General features: G+C 38.2%; 1 protein-coding gene across 4 annotated transcripts in view; it reads right to left on the bottom strand.

Moving 5' to 3' along the window:
• Positions 1-19,164, bottom strand: part of ACSL3 (acyl-CoA synthetase long chain family member 3) — an 80,646-nt gene that overhangs the window by 45,437 nt on the left and 16,045 nt on the right. For 2 of the 4 annotated variants that reach the window (XM_065526166.1, XM_005574429.4), the window contains exon 2: positions 8,016-8,074. The exons of the other annotated variants lie outside the window; for them this stretch is intronic. The gene's annotated coding sequence lies outside the window, so the exon portion shown is untranslated. The remainder of the gene's footprint in view (positions 1-8,015; positions 8,075-19,164) is intronic. 4 annotated transcript variants of the gene reach the window in all.

The raw sequence follows: 19,164 nt of genomic DNA, 5'->3' as shown, positions 1-19,164 counted from the left end.
AAGAGGAAATAAAAGAGGAAGCCTGGAGGTTAAATACTGGATTTGACAATGTGAAGGTCTCCATTGACCTTAAACTTGAAAAGAGCTTAAGTGTTAAGGACCAAAGCTCAACTGAAGAGGGTTCAAAAGAAAGGGCAGAAAGAGAGTAAGTAGAAAGATCTCTAAAGAACAAAGCAATGGTAACAAGCCAGGACAAAAGAGATTCTTTTGTTTTAAACATAAATACTAGAGCTTGTCTGCAGACTGATGGCTACCATCCAGCAGAAGAAAGTATTATGCAGAAGAGAGTCACACCCTGGAGGAGGAGCGAGGGTGGGAGAAACAGGGACACAGATGTGCGGGGACAGGAGCTTTAGAAGATTTTCTTCTGGGTGCTTCTATTTTCTCAGAGTAATAAGCAAAATCACTGGAGGGGAGGGAGGCAGAAAGGAAGATATTAAAAAATTAAGGAGGAAGTATAAAATAGTCATCTAGGAGAGTGGGAGAATGAATGGTCATGGAAAAGGAGTAGCAAAGGCAGGTTGGAGTATGAAATAAGAAGACCACAGTATTAGAAGGATATTGAAATCACTAAGAATCACGACAGAGTAGTGTCAGGGTCACAGGAAGACATTTACAGATTTGGGGATGGGTAGTTAACTGTAACTAGTAGTAATATAGTCTGAAGATAAAACTTGGACACACACACACACACACACACACACACACACACACACTCTCCTGGGAGACAGGGCAGTATTGTTTCAGTGGCAAAAAAAACAAAAATAGAAAATAATCTAAAGATTCATGAACCAAAGAATGCCTGAAAAACATATATACCCATTGAACAGACTATTATGCGGCCATTAAAAATAAGCTGCATGTACATGCATTGACTTAGAAGAACTTCTATGATACCTTGCCAACTGAGAAGAATGTACACACGGGCATGCCTGACTTCATGCCTGATTATAGAAAAAGATACAGGCAAGTCAAGGTTTTTAAGAAATTATCCCTAAATGTTTAAATGCAGGTCAAAGTCCATTAATCTTTCACCAAGAAGAATTTAACAACTCCCAACTTCACTAAACTCTCAGAACTGCTAATTAAAATAACAAGATGAATTAAGTTTAACAGCATTAAAAGAAAATGACCTATTACTACTTACACAACAAAGATGAGCAAACAAAATCTTGAAATACAAAATTGTGTGATAAACAGCTAGGTTCAAACATCTGAAATGTGTTTTTAAAATGTTCTATGCAAATGGTCAGCTGCAATATATCAAAGAGTTATTTACATCTTATATTTTAAATAGCAATTGTTTTAAATCATAATGATCAAGTATAAGGAAGATCTCTTCTCTGTATGACCTCTATTATTTGAGAGGAAGAACACAGGTGACTTGGAAAGAGTGGAGGAAGAGGAGACCAGACAGGATTTTGTGTCATTCACATCTCGTGTTATGAAACAACTGTACATAAAGTAATAGAGCTTAACCACCACCCAGGAAATCACTTACAAATGATAAACTTCCCAAAGGTATGAAGTGGATGTTAAAATAAACTTTTATGTTAAAAACAGCTATTAAAGAATATTATTAATATCATAGTCAAATGCCCTGTAACAACTCCCAATTTAAAAAAAAAAAAAAAAATTGCTACAAATGTTCATATGAAAGCCTCCTGACAGGAGTGGTGGCTCATGACTGCAGTCTCGGCTACAAAGGAGGCTGAGGTGGGAGGATCTCTTGAGCCCAGAGGTTGAGGCTGTGGTGTGCCGTGATCGCACCAAAGCACTCCAGTCTAAGCAACAGAACAAGACTTTGTGAAAAGACAAAGTCAGAAAGAAAGAAACCCTGTGAGAAAAAACAACCCTGTGAGGTGAGAAGGGGCAGGGGAGGGATGGGGAGGCGAGAGAAGGGAAGAAGAGAGAAAGGAGGCAGAAAGCGAGGGAAGGGGGAGGAGAGAAAAAAATAGAAGAGAGAAGGAAGAAAAAGAGAAAAGAGAGAAGGAAGAAAAGCTTCCATCAGAGATGACGTGTTTTCCTAAGAGAAAAACAGGAAAAAAGTAGGTTGCCATAGGGATCACTTTCAGACTAAGTATCAAATGGTTCTATCTGCTTAGATCTGGGGTTTTAAGAATCTCTTAGGCGCAGGAGAGATACAACATGGTACCTCAACCCAAAATTGGCAGACTTGTGAAATTAACCTCCACAAAACTCGTAGACTGAACAAAGAAAACGGGAGTCACCCTCAGAATCTAAGACATGTACAATGTCTACAGGAGGGAAGAACTCAATGATGGTATTACATTCGCACTCTACTAATAGAGCAAGCAGACATTTTATGCCCCTCACGTCCACCACCATCATGAAAAGGAACCTGAAAACTCAACTTGCAGAGCAGGGGAAGAGCCCCAACACTTAGAAATGCTCCCACAAAGTCAAAGGCAGCAGAGGATGAGGACGGGGGAAGAGAGGACAGAAAAGCAGAAAATACTGCAGACGGGGCATCTTGATATGCCACAATTTAATTCTCAGTTAATCCTGCCCACCACTCAATCTGATTTCCTCCTCTGTATTTTTCTTTCAGCCTACCACACTCGGGCATCAATACTATACAACTGTTCATATCTGCAAATAACACTAATAATAACATGGCTTAGCATTTTATCTCTAATGAAGTATAAATGAGCGGCTTGCACAATGCTGGGTATTAAGGAATTCGTATTTGCTAGTATGAAATGTGGCTGCAATTTTTCACCAAGCTAGCAATAAATGGGAAACAATTCTGAGTGCAGGCAAACAAGGACAGTGAAGGGAACTTTTTATATTATCTCATTTAATTCTCACAAACGCCAATTTCAAACAGATTGTGCCCAAAGGCACTTACAACTAGCAGGTAAGGTAGGATTTTAACCTACATGTCTCCCAAGGCATGTCCAAACTTTTTAATGCCCCCACACCCTCTTAATAAACTCTATGATTAGTATCTTACTGTTGGGGAGAAAAAAGTGTCCTTTAGTACACTACTTCTGAGATTCTCCTTTCCACAAAAGTTAGGTGACAGTCATACACATTCTACAGAGACTGAAAGAGTCCCAGAAGAATGACGCAAATCATGTATTATGAAATAGGAAACTAGGGTCAAGAAGGGCAGAAAGAACTATTTCCCACTCAGAATTAGTCTCTCAGAGTTGTAATGGAAAGTGCAACCAGCGACTATTATTTACTATCAGGAAAGAGTTTCTTTTTAGAGGGGCACCCTGGTTCTCACAAACATGTTTGCTTCTCAGGCATCCAAAGCTAAAAGCATAATAAAAATACATACCTAGTTCAACAGAATGGTTTTAAAACATTTACTTACTATATATCCTGCTGCCTCCCTCCCCAAAAAAGCAGACCTAAAAGTAGGAAAGTTGTTTTAAATTCTTACAAATATCAACAACACACACACTAACTTACTATGTGTAATACAGTGGTTCTTACTGTATTTAGTAAAGACAAAGAATTTTTCCTCTCCAAATCCTCAAATACTAACACAATCTTTCAACAACTTCAAAGATTTCAACTATGACCACACAGTTGCAATGTATGACATCGAAATGACTACAAGACTGAAATCGAGATCATTAATCCATGCAAGAACTTCCTTAATACAAAAATAAAATTGTTAAAAAGACTCTGGACAGGAAATCAATTAAAAACATTATTAGAAGATTCAGTCATATTACTATCTGATTAGATAAAGTTCCACTTTACAACTAGGAAGTTTTATGGGGAAATAATAATTTGGTATCTTATTTTTAAGAAAACTATTAAGCCTGTATTTATTTTAACCTCAGAAAATGAAACGTTGGCATTAAAGATATATATTGGAAAGAAGGGAGGGAGGAACATTTATTATAGCAAGTCTTTCCCATGAATATATCTAAATTAAAAAGCAGTTTAACAAAGCCAACTTTTTAAGTTTCAGCTATCCAGTGTAATTTTAAAATTGTTTCAGTCCTATTAGTATGATAGCGGAAATAACAGTAGGACACTTGAGTACTCTCCTTGAACTACAAATACCGTCCCCTCGATTTCCCCAAAACTGATCAAGACCCATTATTTCTTTAAAAAACAGTTTTTATCCCCTCTTCTAGATAAAAATAAATAGGAAACAGAAATCAGGCAAGGGAATATACATCTTTTTCAGTTAGATACACAACACGGATTTTAAATACATATACACACATGCATAAACACATACACTAGACTAGACTGAGCTCTGCTGCCAATTACTAAGAGCTCATGAGCAGGTCACTAAATCTTAATTTGCTCACATTAATATTGATGCAGTTCAACTAGATCAATTTTAAGACTATATTCTACGGATGCCTAGTGTTCCCAAAATTGATTAAGACAATACTGAACAGGATTCTTTATTCTTTTAGTCCAATCATTTCCTACAAAATGATTAATGAGAAAGCCAGCTATACAAATATTTCAGGAGAACATGAACTATTAGGTTACTTAATGACATCAACCTGGCTCATCAATATTTGAGGATCTTCATAATTCCAACTCAATCCAGCTACGTACCACATTTGGCATTACATGAACCTGTACCAAGTAGATTGAACAGACAGACTAATTTTTAAGTGACAGTTATGTGTGTTGAAGTAACAAATTCACTTTTAAATATACCTCTTTTCGGCCAGGCACAATGGCTCACGCCTGTAATCCCAACATTTTGGGAGGCTGAAGTGGGCAGATCACTTGAGGCCAGGAGTTCAAGGTCAGCCTCGCCAACATGGAGAAACCCCTCTCTACTAAAAAATATAAAAATTAGCCAGGTGTGGTGGTGTGCACCTGTAATCCCAGCTACTTGGGAGGCTGAAGCACGAGAATCACCAGAGCCTGGGAGATAGAGGTTGCAGTGAGCCAAGATCACGCCACTGCACCCCAGTCTGGGCAAAAGACCAAGATTCTGTCTCAAAAATAAATAAACAAACAAGCAAACAAAATTCTTTTTCCCCCAGTATGAAATAAAAAATAAAATTAAAGAAAATCCAAAGCCCAGAGGAAAAATGCAACATTTCCAAACATACAAAAAAAAAAGTTAGAGAAAGTAAATATAATGAACAAAGTATGCGTATTTGAGAGAAGATAGCTCCTCTGGTTATGTTTAACCTTTGAGAATGTAAAAGTTTCTGAAGATTTTCAAGATGATTTTAAAATGCTTATTCCATTTATAAGAGCTTCAATAGCTTAAGATAATTTTGCAAGCTAAGTCTACCCAGAATATATTTTATTTAATTTTAATGATTTGTATATCATTCAGTAAGATTACTTAGATGTTTCCTTTTCTCTTCCTCCATTCCCCTTCCCACCACCAAAAGCCCAGTTTCTTATCCGTAGTTTGCATGGAGCAGCTAAAAAACAAAGTTGGCCGGGCGCGGTGGCTCAAGCCTGTAATCCCAGCACTTTGGGAGGCCGAGGCGGGCGGATCACGAGGTCAGGAGATCGAGACCATCCTGGCTAACACGGTGAAACCCCGTCTCTACTAAAAATACAAAAAACTAGCCGGGTGCGGTGGCGGGCGCCTGTAGTCCCAGCTACTCGGGAGGCTGAGGCAGGAGAATGGCGTAAACCCGGGAGGCGGAGCTTGCAGTGAGCTGAGATCCGGCCACTGCACTCCAGCCTGGGTGACAGAGCAAGACTCCGTCTCAAAAAAAAAAAAAAAAAAAAAAAGTTAAGGCAAATAACATATAATTAGAACTTACAAGTATGTTGTGGAAATATACAGAATTACCTGCATCACAATTAACATATTGCCTTCATTTGTACCATGTAAAGATTAAATAGCTAAAAACGAGGTTTAAACATCCAATTACTTCCTTTAGTCAATAGCCTTGTGTTGTATTCAAATATTACTCACTTTTTTATCTTTAAATTCTTTACAACATATTTTCTTCTTCCTACAAATTCCCAATTAGTTTACCACTAAAAAAAGCTTTTCCTGTTTCAAAACCAAAGCTACTAAGATCACTAGTTGTCTTCCCTCTCGTCACCTCCATTCTCTGCTGTGTCATTCCCTGGCCTCTGCAGCTTTTCTGCAAGTGCTCAAAAACCAGATTACATTTAAAAAAACAGAAGAGACAGAAAAAAGGATCACCTTAAGTAGCTATGAGAAATACCTGGCCCAACTCTTAAGAAACATTTTCCACTGAAACCAAGGGAGGAGCAAACTTGCTGCTGTCTCCGTCTCCTTCCATACTTCTCACTAGGTCACTTTCACATACAAATTCACATTTGCTTCCCTACATTTTTTAAGAAGTTTAAAATGTTTCAATCCGACAATCGCACAAAGGACATGTACAAATGTGAATTAACTTCCATTTTTACATTATCTCTTAAATCATGGGACTTCTGAACATAAGCAATTTCCAAATGTGAAAAGGCTGAGTTCTAAGTTTTGGGATTCAAGACACTGGGTTTCCCAAGTAGTTCATGACATTCCCTTTACTTCATCGTACAGCTAACCTAAATAACATGACAATGAGTCTTACTTCTCTTTTTAGGCAAAATTATGACAAAGTTATCTTTGTCACTGTACCATAGTACTTCTTCCCTATGCACCGCCCTCCCACATCAGTTTCTGACGTCCTTTTCCCTCCTCAAATATCCTAAGTACCCTACTGAGTACACGTAAATGCACTGAAGCTCCAAAACCACTTCTTCACCTACCCAAACCTAGCTGATCCTCAATAGTAATTAGTCATTTCTATAAATGTCTTCCTATTTAAAATCTATCACTTAATATGCCATAATTATCTTTGCAATTTCAATTTTACTGTAAATCTACTAAACTCTCTTGATGCATTCTTAGTTAAGAATTCAAAGTTTGGAGTTCCCATAACCCATTAACTACTAAAAGAAATTTGTAGAGGAGTACTGTGTTACAATGGGTTTACTTAGTCACTTCAAAAGCACTCTTAATTTGATCATGTATATCCCTCAGAGACGTAGGCACAGACACGTCTAAAACAAAGTGAGGAATACTATTAAAGTGGACAGAGTATATTGCTTTTTCCATCACATCTATTTCATTAAAAGATGACAATCTTGGATATGCAAACAAAGTGTCTGGAAAGATACACTCCATGAAAATAAGGGATAATCCCTAGCAAAAGAACCGGGGGGAACAGAGGAGTTTCCTGTTTACTTAGATGCTCCTACATTGCTTACAGTTTTTAATAATAAACATATTACTTGTGTGATTTCCTTTTAAAATCAGTTAAAAATGTCAAGATTAATACATTCAACTGATGTGAAAAAAGACTTTGAAATGAGATCCTGAAAACGAAGATGTCAACTATCACGATTCTAATGGATAAAATGCTTACTGCCTTTACGTCATCAAAGCACTTTACCAACAGAGACTATTTCCTATAGCAGTCCTACTCAATTTTATTTTCATTTCACAGAATGCTAAAAACCTTCAGGTCACTTGATCCTTAAATTTTTGCCCTAAAATTTCATAAACTCTAATTCACTTCAGATGACACAGAAAGAAATAAAATTGTGCTATATTTCTTATGCCCCATGACAACTGCAATAACCATGCAGAACCTTCTATAGGTTGACAAAAAGCCCTTGAAACTACAATCTCTACTAAAATGTAGTTACAAATTTACAGTAACATTAATACACATTTTAAATGACCATCACATATTAAAATGGTAATAAGTCTAATTCATGCTAAACTATCCAAAATAAAGAGGCTACTGAGTTCAAATCCCTTGCAGACACTTAGTGAAATTCAAGTTAAGGAAAGGAAGCTAGATGGTATTGCGCAATGACATGGTTTAATGTCCCAATTGATTTATATGGAATTAAAGTAAGTATAAAACTATTTTCTATAACTGTCATAGTTCTACAATCATAAAATGAGAATTACAATTTTTTGGTCAGTTTAACCATAATTGGTTTTAACCTAATATATTTTATAACAAAAGAAATCTATTGTAATAAAAAATTAAATATTTTACCAGTTGACAATGGTAGGAGGTACTAGGTGCTTTAAAGATACGCGCCCTTGTGTCAAAACCTGTCAAAACAAACATAAAGAAGACAATCATTACTACTCATAATCCAGTTAATCAGAGCCGAATGCCAACTTTTTCCTGGAGGTATTTTACTTCTAAACCTCACATGAAAAGTTTCTGGTGAGTTTTTCTGGAAACACCAATCTATCACACTATCTAACAATATTTTTATCATGTAACCTTTCTTCAAAAACATATAGTACACATACTACACACCAGTAAGAATGCCCAAAACCCAAAACACTAACACCACCAAATGCTTGCAAGGATGTGGAGAAACTCTCATTCATTGTGGTGGGAATGCAAAATGGTACAGCCACTATGGAAGTTTGACAGTGTCATATAAAACTAAACATACCCCATATATATTATCCAGCAACCACAGTGCTTGGTATTTACCCAAGAGTTGAAAACATGTCTACAAAAACACCTGCACATGAATGTCCATAGCAGCTTGATTCATAATTGCCAAAAGTTGGAAGCAATCAACATATCCTTCAATAAAGTCATGGTTAAATTGTGGTACATCCAGACAATGGAAAATGAGTCAGTGTTAAAAAGAAATGAGCCATCAAGACATGACAAGATATGAAGGAAATTTAAATGCATATTACAAAGTGAAAGAAGACAGTCTGAAAATGCTATGTACTGTACGATTCCAACTATATGACATTCTGGAAAAGAAAAAGCTATGGAGATGGTAAAAGGATCCATGGTTGTCAGAGGTTAGGGCACAGAGGCGGATGAATAGGCAGAGCACAAAAGGACTTTTAGGGCAGTAAAACTATTCTGTACGTACTATAACGGTAGATACATGTCATCATGTTTTGTTAAAACCTACGGAGGGCACAATACTAAGAGGGACCCTAATGTAAACTATGGACTTTGGGTGGTAATGATGTGTCAATGTAGGTTCATCAGTTATAACCAATGTAGCACTCTCGGGAGGTAGGGGGATGCTGATAAAGAGGGAGGCTATGCCTGTGTAGGGGAAGGGGCATATGAAAAATCTCTGCACCTTCCTCTCAATTTTGCTGTACACCTAAAACTGCTCTAAAAAATAAAATCTATTATAAAAAATAAGGTATTTCCAAAACTCAAAAAGTATACTATAAAGACTGTGTTCATTTACCCATGATGATGATAAATAGTAAGTATTAAGATGTACACGTGGTGATATTAATACACTGCTTACAAAAAACACTTTTAAATCTTATTTCAATGATTTTCTCTACCACCTGTGAAGCAAATAGGTTAGCAGTCATTACACAGTTATTTTTAAGAATATATTAACAAGTAGAGCTAAAAGTAGGTTAGCAGTCATTATACAGTTATTTTTAAGAATATATTAACAAGTAGAGCTAAAAGCTAAGGTTTTTTGAATCACTTAATTCAACATACATACCACTGCTTCATTAACTTTTAATTCATTATTAATTTTTGTAAAAACGGACAGACCTTGCAGCCATAAAAAAGAATGAGTTCATGTCCTTCGCAGGGACACGGATGAAGCTGGAAGCCACCATCCTCAGCAAACTAACACAGGAACAGAAAAGAAACACTACACGTTCTCTCACTCATAAGTGGGAGCTGAAGAATGAGAACACATGGATATAGGGAGGGGAACCTCATACACTGGGGCCTGGAGGTGAGTGGGGTAAGGGGAGGGAGAGCATTAGGACAAATACCTAATGCATGTGGGACTTAAAACTTAGATGATGGGTTGAAAGGTGCAGCAAACCAACATGCCACATGTATACCTATGTATACATGTAAACTTGCACGTTCTGCACATGTATCCCAGAACTTAAAGTAAAATAATAAATACATAAATAAATTTTTTTTAAAAAAAGTCAGGCGTGGTGGCTCATGCCTGTAATCCCAGCACTTTGGGAGGCTGAGGCGGGTGGATCACCTGAGGTCAGGAGTTCGAGACCGGCCTGACCAATATGGTGAAACCCTGTCTCCACTAAAATTACAAAAATTAGCCAGGCGTGGTGGCGTGCACCTGTAGTCCCAGCTACTCAGGAGGCTGAGGCAGGAGAATCGCTTGAACCCAGGAGGCAGAGGCTGCAGTGAGCCGAGATCATGCGACTGCACTCCAGCCTGGGTGACAAAGTGAGATTCTTGTCTCAAAAAAAAAAAAAAAAAAAAGACAGACCTTAAACTCAGCTACTACTGGGTTCAAAATCCCTGCTGTTTCGTATTAGCTATGACTCCAGACAAGGTCACGCATCTATTCATCCAGGGGGGAAATAACTTAAAAATCTTCTTGTTATTAATAATTTCTTGTGCCAGTTTTCTCTTATGTAAATGAGAATGGTGCTATCTACAAATAATTCATATCCATATTTGTAGAATTTCTATAAATAAAAAAGAGCAACAGGAGAAAGCAGGCTACGTATATTAACAGAAAATTCCACATTGTTTATTACCTATTAAAAATGGTCAACCTCATTAATTATCAAGGAAATACAAATTAAAACAGCATCATTTCCTCTATTAAATTTTTTTAATGAAAAAAATTCACAAGTGTTGGCAAGAATATGGCAAACAAGATACATCCTGACACTCTTAGGGAAGTACAGCCAGTTAAGAGAGCAATTTGGCAGCATCTAGCAAAAGCTGAAAATGTGGACTCCTATGACCCAGCAATCCCTTTTGAGAAATATGCCCTGGAGAAACTTACGTGCCATGCTTACTTTACACTGCTTTGTTTATTAAATGGCCCAAGGTGACAGGTCCTACTAGGTATGTAATTGGCCCTCAATAAATGTTAAAAACTCTTCAACAAATATTTATTAAATGCCTTACTCAGCTCCAGACTTGACACTTTGCATTCTAAGAATGACACCATAGTACTGAAAAAAAAGAATTCCTAGTCAGTGGTAGAGACTGACAAATCACTTTAACACGGCAAAAACCATGAGAAGTGCATCAGCTGCATTAGGAAAACTGGCGATTGCAGCCTTTTGTCTAGGGTGGAGAAGGTCAAGGAAATCACTGTAAACTGAGTTGATGCATGTATTTTTGTTCAAGCAGACAATAACTGCAGGCAGTAGTAACAATTATTTATATAAGAAAATAGAAATTTCAGAAGACTCTTTAAGTAGTTGTGGTAAGCTGAATAAAGGACCTCAAGGGTATCAGGCCCTAATCCCTAGAATCTGCAAATGTTACCTTATTTGGAAAAAGACCCTAGATTACCCAGCGGTCCCTAAATGCCCTCACAAACGTCCTCATAAATAGTGGCAGAAGGAGATTCGACACACATGACGGAGATGGTGACATGAAGATGGAGCAGAGAGATTGGAAGATGCTGGCCTGGAAGATTGGACTGATAATAGGGAATGCCAGCAGCCACTAGAAGCTGAAAGAGGCAAGGAACACGTTCTTCCCTGGGGCCTTCAAAGCTCCGCTGATACTTCTATTTCAACCCAGTAACACTGATTTGAACTTCTGGTCTCTATTAACGTTAACAGAATAAATTTCTGTTGTTTTAAGCCACCCAGTCTGTGGTGATTTGTTGCAGTGGCCCTAGAAAACAAATGCCTCACTGCCGCTGTGCATGTTTGCTGCCCTAACTGGTTGAAACATTATCCAGATCTCTTAAAAGTCTTCTAACTTTTATTAGCAGGGGGATGACATACTCGGATTAGCAGAGGGATGACATACTCGGATCTCTGTTTCATAATATTAAACCTGGTGCCAATGTTGAGAATTTATTTGTGGAAAAAGAAACTAGAAACAGGAAAAGCATTTAAAAATTCAAAATCCAGACAGAAGATAAAGTTCTTAATCATCAGGTATTTGTGAAAAACCATCACTATCAAAGAGACAAACAGCAAAGAAAAGGTGCCTCAGTGGAAACAGACAATGTAGGAAATGTGGGAAATTTTTAAATATGTCTATGTAATATTCTCAAAGGCATAAGAGAGGCTATTGCTATCTATGAAACAAGAATGGGATGCTACATATAAACACAAAGAATAAAAATAAGAAAAAGCTCTTTGAAATTAGTAGCAGCTGAAATTAAGGAGTCAACACAAGTGTCAGAAAATGAGGTGGAGACTCTTCCAGATAAAGAAGAGCAGAAGCAAATGGGGTAGAATATAGAAAATCTGATTCTCATTTTAAAAAACAAAGTGTTAAATTAATCCAAGAGATTCAGTTCCCATTACAAGGAGTTCCAGAAATAAAAAGAAAAAGCAAATGAAGAGGCTGAAATTCCTAAAACATTTTGCAAGCAGAAATTCCTGAAGCATTCTGCAATATAATATCCCAGAGCTGATAAATACTAGTCTTCGGTTTGAGAGGACTGGGCAGATCAATGAGGGAGAAGATAACTGACTTCTAGACACAGCCATGTAAATTATCAAAGCACAGAGTATAAGAATATCCTCAAATCTTCCAAAAAAAAAAAAAAAAAAAACAGAAAGTCTGGCCGGGAATGGTGGCTCACGCCTGTAATCCCAGCACTTCGGGAGGCCAAGGCAGTGGATTACCTGAGACAAGCCTGATCAATAAGGAGAAACCCGTCTCTACTAAAAATACAAAATTAGCCGGGCATAGTGGTGCATGCCTGTAATCCCAGCTACTAGGGAGGCTGACTGACACAAGAGAATCGCTTGAACCCGGGAGCAGGAGGCTGTGGTGAGCCAAGATCGCGCCATTGTACTCCAGCCTGAGTAACAAGAGCAAAACTCTGTCTCAAGAAAAACAACAGCAGCAGCAACAAAATTAAAAAAGAAAAAAAAGAAAAAAAAAGCAAGCCACCTACAAATAAGGTGATTCTATAACTGATCAACAAACAAGAATACATAACAGAATAAAAGGAGGTACTATTAAAAAGTGTGATTTGGGCCAGGTGCGGTGGCTCACGTCTGTAATCCCACCACTTTGGAAGGCCAAGGCGGGCGGATCACAAGATCAGGAGATCGAGCCCATCCTGGCTAACACGGTGAAACCCCATCGCTACTAAAAATACCAAAAATTAGCTGGGTGTGGTGGCACCTGCCTGTAATCCCAGCTACTCAGGAGGCTGAGGCAGGGGAATTGCTTGAAGTCAGGAGGCGGAGGTTGCAGTGAGCCAAGATCATGACACTGCACTCCAGTCTGGGCAACAGAGCGAGACTCTGTCTCAAAAAAAAGAAAAAAAGGTGTGATCTAGGGGTATTCCAGACAAATCAGGATATATGGTCACCCTTCCTGTAAGGCAGGAATTCTCAACCCCCGGGCCACAGACCTTACAGGAGGTAAGCAACAGCAGGTGGACACATATTACCACCAGAGCTCTGCCTCCTGTCAGAACAGCAGCCACATCAGATTCTCACAGGAGCAGGAACTGCGCATACAAGGGTGCTAGGTTGTCCGCTCCTTATGAGAATCTAATGCCTGATGATCTGAGGTGGAGCAGTTTCATCCCAAAACTATCCCCCACCCCTATGCCTCCTCGACCCCCATCCGTGGAAAAACTGTCTTTCACGAAACTGGATCCCTGGTGCCAAAACGCTTGGAGACCGCTGTTATAAAGGAGTAAGAATCATACTGGCACCAGATGTCTCAGAAACACAGGAAGGTAGGCAACTATGAACAAGGCCTTAAAAGTTTTAAGGGAAAGTTTTAACTTAGAATTCTACTCTTAGCTAATTTCCCAATCAATTGCAAGTACAATAAAGAAATTTTCAGACTTGCAAGGACTTATAAAATTTATATTCCACAAATACACTTTACTAAGAAATTACTTGAAAAAGTCCTCAACCATGTGCATATATTCCTTTAAGTTTTAAAACAATTTTTTTAGGCCAGAATGATCTGAAGTTTTGTTACCTAGTTTACAAGAGCTAATATAATGCCGATTCCAAAACCTGACATATCACATAGGACAATCTCTCTAATGAATATGAGGAAAAAATCCTAAAATGTCAGCACATCTAATCCAGCTGAGTTAAAAGAATGATATACCATAACCAAGCATGGTTTGTTTACTGTGAGTGCAAAGATGCTTCACCATGAGAATTCTTCATTACTACCATTCTCTATATTTAACAGGCTAAGTAGGAGGGGAAAGGTGTGAGCAACACCTTATACTTTCTTAAGTATTTAAGAAAAGTGAGGCCAGGCGCAATGGCTCACACCTATAATCCCAGCACTTTGGACAGGTGGACCACCTAAGGTCAGGAGTTCGCGACCAGCCTGGCCAACATGATGACACCCCATCTCTACTAAAAATACAAAATTAGCTGGGTATGGTGGCGTATGCCTGTAATCCCAGCTACTTGGGAGGATGAAGCAGGAGAATTGCTTGAACCCGGGAAGTGGAGGTTGCAGTAAACCGAGATCACACCATTGCACTCCAGCCTGGGCGACAAGAGTAAAACTCCATCTCAGGGGTGGGGCGGGGAGTGAATACCAATTATTAATTTTTAAAGGAACATCTTACTCAGAAACAAAATTGCTTAAACTTCAACAGTATATTTATTAGAAATCAACATTAAACATCATACTGAAAAGCAACTTCCATCCAAGTAAGGGACAACAAGGCCAACTATGATCGTAATTATTGTACATCAAGAAGGCTCTAACTCTATGCTGTCCAACGTCGTAACCACAAGCGCCACTGCGCACTCGGTGGCTAGTCCAAACTGAGATGTGATCTAAGTGTAAAATACACATGAGATTCCAAAGACCTAGTAGTAAAAAAAGAACGTAAAACAGTTAACTAATAAATTTTATACTGAATATATACACTGAAATAAGATTTTGGATATATTACATTAAATAAAATGTATTAAAATCAATTGCCTACTAGAAATGTAAAACTACATATATGGCTTATATTTATGGCTCTCAATGCATGCCTTCTGAACAGCACTGCACTTTAGCCAATGCAATGAAACAACAAATCAACAGTTACGAATACTGAAAAAGATAGTCATTATTGTGTGCAGATAAGTGCCTGTCTGACAAGAAAATCTGCAGGAATCATTTGAAAAATATCCAACCAGATGCAGAATTGACAAAGATAATTGGATACCAAATAAAATTGATAGTTTTTTTAATATACTATTAATCACCAGTTAGAAACTGAAATGGAAATATAGTCACAATAGCAAAAGCAAGTTTGAAATACTTCATGTAATACAGCATTCATATTTACATATGGGTGTCTGTGTGTCTAAAATGCTACTGACAGACACACACAAAAAAAACCCTGAATATATGAAAAGACAGACTTGTTCCTGGGTAGAAAGGATAAACGTAATTCTGCCAAAATTAACCCACAAACCAAATGCAATCCCATTTAAAATCCTACTAGGATTTTTTTTACACGTTTGTTTTGTATGCTTATGTTACAATTAATTCTAATATTTATCTGGAAGAAAAAACTTTGAGAAACAGCATATTTAATGCACATTTGCCCTATTCTGTATCAAAACACTAATTGTTTTAATACAGAATTTTAAAACCAGAAATAGTCATGGGACTTACATATATGGCAATAGTGACACTGCAGTTGCACAGCATCAAAGGAAAATTTTAACCGAGGTAGTAGCTGAATTAAGTCCCGGAAAGATGAGAAGCAGATCCCTGAAGCAAACAACCAGCCTAGTAATACCTCTCTTCCATAGCTCCCATATTCCATAAATAGGAAAAAAAAGAAAAAAAAGGTTTATTATTGGTCTTTATTCTGATTCTGAAACAGTCTCCAGTGATGTCAACCCACAGTCCACATTGCCTGGCCTACGACTGTTGGGGAGGGAAGCACTGGCTCTGTTTCACATATGTGATGCTGTTCTGTCCCCATCTCCAACCCCGCAGACTATGGCAAATGTGGCCATCCACAGGTATCCAGCAGACCTGTGACCAGTGAAGCCTGCATCAAAAACACGGATGTGTTGGTCCAATCATACTCTTCTGTTCAAAACTTGGAATGGGGTATGGAATTGGAGAGAGACAGAAGCAGCTAAGAAGACTGTCAAAATAAACTCATCTTTCAAGATTCAGGATGAGTATAATTACCCACAGACAAAGCCAAATCAATCTCTCCAGACTCTGATTCCTCCTTCACTGCTGCCTAACAGGGAGGCATGAATGAGCAGAGCGAGTAATCACAAGTAGCCTGAGATCGCTGGAACACGTGAAATATATGGGGGGAGTTAGCAATGAAAATGTTGTAGATAGGATGAGATCGGTTTTCAAGTAAAGCATTTAACCAATTTTTTTTTAATTTTTTTTATTTTTTTGAGACAGAGTCTCACTCTGTCCCCCAGGCTGGAGTACAGTGGCACCATCTCGGCTCACTGCAATCTCCACCTCCTGGGTTCCAGCGATTCTCCTGCCTCAGCCTCCTGAGTAGCTGGGATTACAAGCGCCCGCCACCACGCCCGGCTAATTTTGGTATTTTTTGTGGAGACGGGGTTTCACCGTGTTGAACAGGATGGTCTCAAACTCCTGACCTCAGGTGATCCACCCGCCTTGGCCTCCCAAAGTGCTGAGAGTACAGGTGTGAGTCACCGTGCCCAGCGCTAAATGTGTTTTTTTTTTTAAGAATGATTACTTGGGGTCAACACAGAAAATAAACCAAAAGGGATTCCAAGTATGTGGTTATTACCACAGCCCGAGTGATGAAGTGCAGAATTTAAGGCAGTAGACGCAGAAGAAACAGGACCAACTGCAGAGGCTTCTCTGAGGTAAAATTAGTAGGACCTGTCAGGTACGACGTAGAGAGTAAGGGCTCTGAAAATTAAAGTCTACATTTTCAGAATGAAAGAATGGTGGCATGTAACGAGGAGTACAGGAAGAACAGACACAAATATGAGCACATGAATATAGGACTGGATGTTAAGTTTGTGGGAAAGACCAGAAGAGAGATTCAGTATATTGTTAGAAATACAGGGCTGGGGCTCCAAACAGCTGAAGATGCAGATGTCACAGTCATCACTGATTCTATTCATAGAACACAGAATTCCTCAGAAACAGTATGTTCAGTTGTAGGATACAGGATTAAGGGCAGATGCCAGAAGAACCAACAAGAAAGGTAAAGGAACAGGAAACAGTGACCCGGAAGCCAAAGACAAACACAAAGGTTGATGAGGGTGTTGTCAGGAGTGTCAACAAGGCAGGGAAGGCGACAAGCAGCAATGACATTAAAGTACAGCAAGCAGATGGCCTGGCCTGAAACAATCCATCACTTTCCTGCCTTCACAATCACACAAATTTTTTTAAATTACATTAGCATATATTACTCAACCAGTTAGTTATTCAAGTACATATTCATCAACAGAAAGTCTATTCTTCAGGAATTCCTGAGCTTCCATTAATAAGTATATACTGGTCATTTTGATGTGAGCTTGTTGGCCTTCCAAAAATTTTCTGGTAATATATTCAAAACTTTCAACTCAATTTAATAAATGCTTACTCAGTATCTCATGTCCATTACTGTGCTAGGTGGCAGAGATGCAGAGACTGGTTCATTCATGCAACAAATGTCAGTGTCTCCTATATGCTGACCACTGGGTGTGTAGCAGTGAATAAAGCACAGTATCTTTCTTTCTAGTGGAAGAATAAATTAAACCTACTCTCCCTGAAGGAGCTCAAAAGAAACACATTATGTTCTTGACTTATCTAAGAAAGACAGAAAATATAATTATTTAATAAAACTATTTGAAATTAATAACAAGAAACAAAAACTGTAATCATCTATAGTTAACATGCCCGTACTCTGGCATCATATAATATAAATAAACTTTATTAACTTAAATACACATACATAGAGTCAGCTCCCAATTATCCACAGGTAAATTATCCATGCATCAAGGACAATTCCCAAATAGTGACTCACGATTCTGGGTAGTGTACTATCTAAATTTCTAGCATGTAATCTTCTAACACATGATGGAGTATAATATATAGGCATTACATAGGCCAGTTTTACACTATGTCCACCATTCTCCCCAGAATCATCAATGCAAAGAACAAAAACTGTTACATGCCTACAAAATCATTTCTGAACTAGGTATTTATAAAGGTATAAGTGTATATGTAGCAGTCACTGCAGTTAGTATCTAATAAAAACAACAAATGCCAATATAGATGTTTCTCACCAAAAAAGTATATCTACGAAAGTGCGATGCTTTTCATTCTCAATACCAAAGTTCAGATTTACATAAACAGGCCCTGAGTATTCAACTGATCCTGCCTTCATAGAAATTTCCATCTGGGTTATCATCTGCTCCACTTCTTCATTACAAGGAAAATCACAAAACTAACTTTTAAAAGACACCCTCTAAACAATCTAACTACAAAACCATCTCTTAAGTTCAAAACTCCAAAACTACTCTTACCATAACCAGTCCTGTTCCACACCAACTCTTTCACTACAATCCTTTGACTTCATCCAGAACTCCAAACCCCTTGATCTCTCCACCGTCTTTCTCAATCTATCAGGCCTCCCGCTGCCTGCTCTCTATTGTTAACTGACTTATCCTGTAACACACTCTTTCAGTTCCCCAAGCATCCCCATGTGTGTTTTTGTCCCACGCCTTTATGCTTGGTATGTCCCAGGGTTCCATCTCCAATCCCCTCCTAACTCAGAAAAACTATGCTCTACCCAGAAGTAAAGGAATATAGATTTTGACTGAACTCTCTCCATCTATTTTTACCTCCATCCTTTTTCTCCCCTCTTCCATCAAGGCTGGGTTAGATGTCCTTCCTCTGAGCTTCCAAGACATGTCAGGCATACCATTAACATAACTTATTACAACTGTATTTTATTTAACTTTGCTTTTCTGTCTTCCCACAATAGACTGTGAGCTTCTTGAAGCAAGGACTTTTTATTTCTCTGCTTTCCTAGAATCTAGCAGAGTATGTGATACACAGTGGGTATGAATAAATGTATACTTTTATAAATACTCTTATATTCTATAATTTAAATAGACAGAAAGAAAGTATTTTAAAGCCATAAAGTAGGGTCAGGTATGGTGGCTCATGCCTGTAATCCCAACAGTTTGGGTGGCCGGGGCAGGCGGAATGCCTGAGTCCAGGCGTTCAAGACTAGCCTGGACAAAAGAGATCTAGTGTCTACAAAAAA

This window comes from Macaca fascicularis, chromosome 12 (genome assembly GCF_037993035.2).
Source record: "Macaca fascicularis isolate 582-1 chromosome 12, T2T-MFA8v1.1".
Classification (NCBI taxonomy): Eukaryota; Metazoa; Chordata; class Mammalia; order Primates; family Cercopithecidae; genus Macaca; species Macaca fascicularis.
Note: the sequence above shows the minus strand (reverse complement) of the source record. Positions and strands in the feature narration are given on the sequence as shown.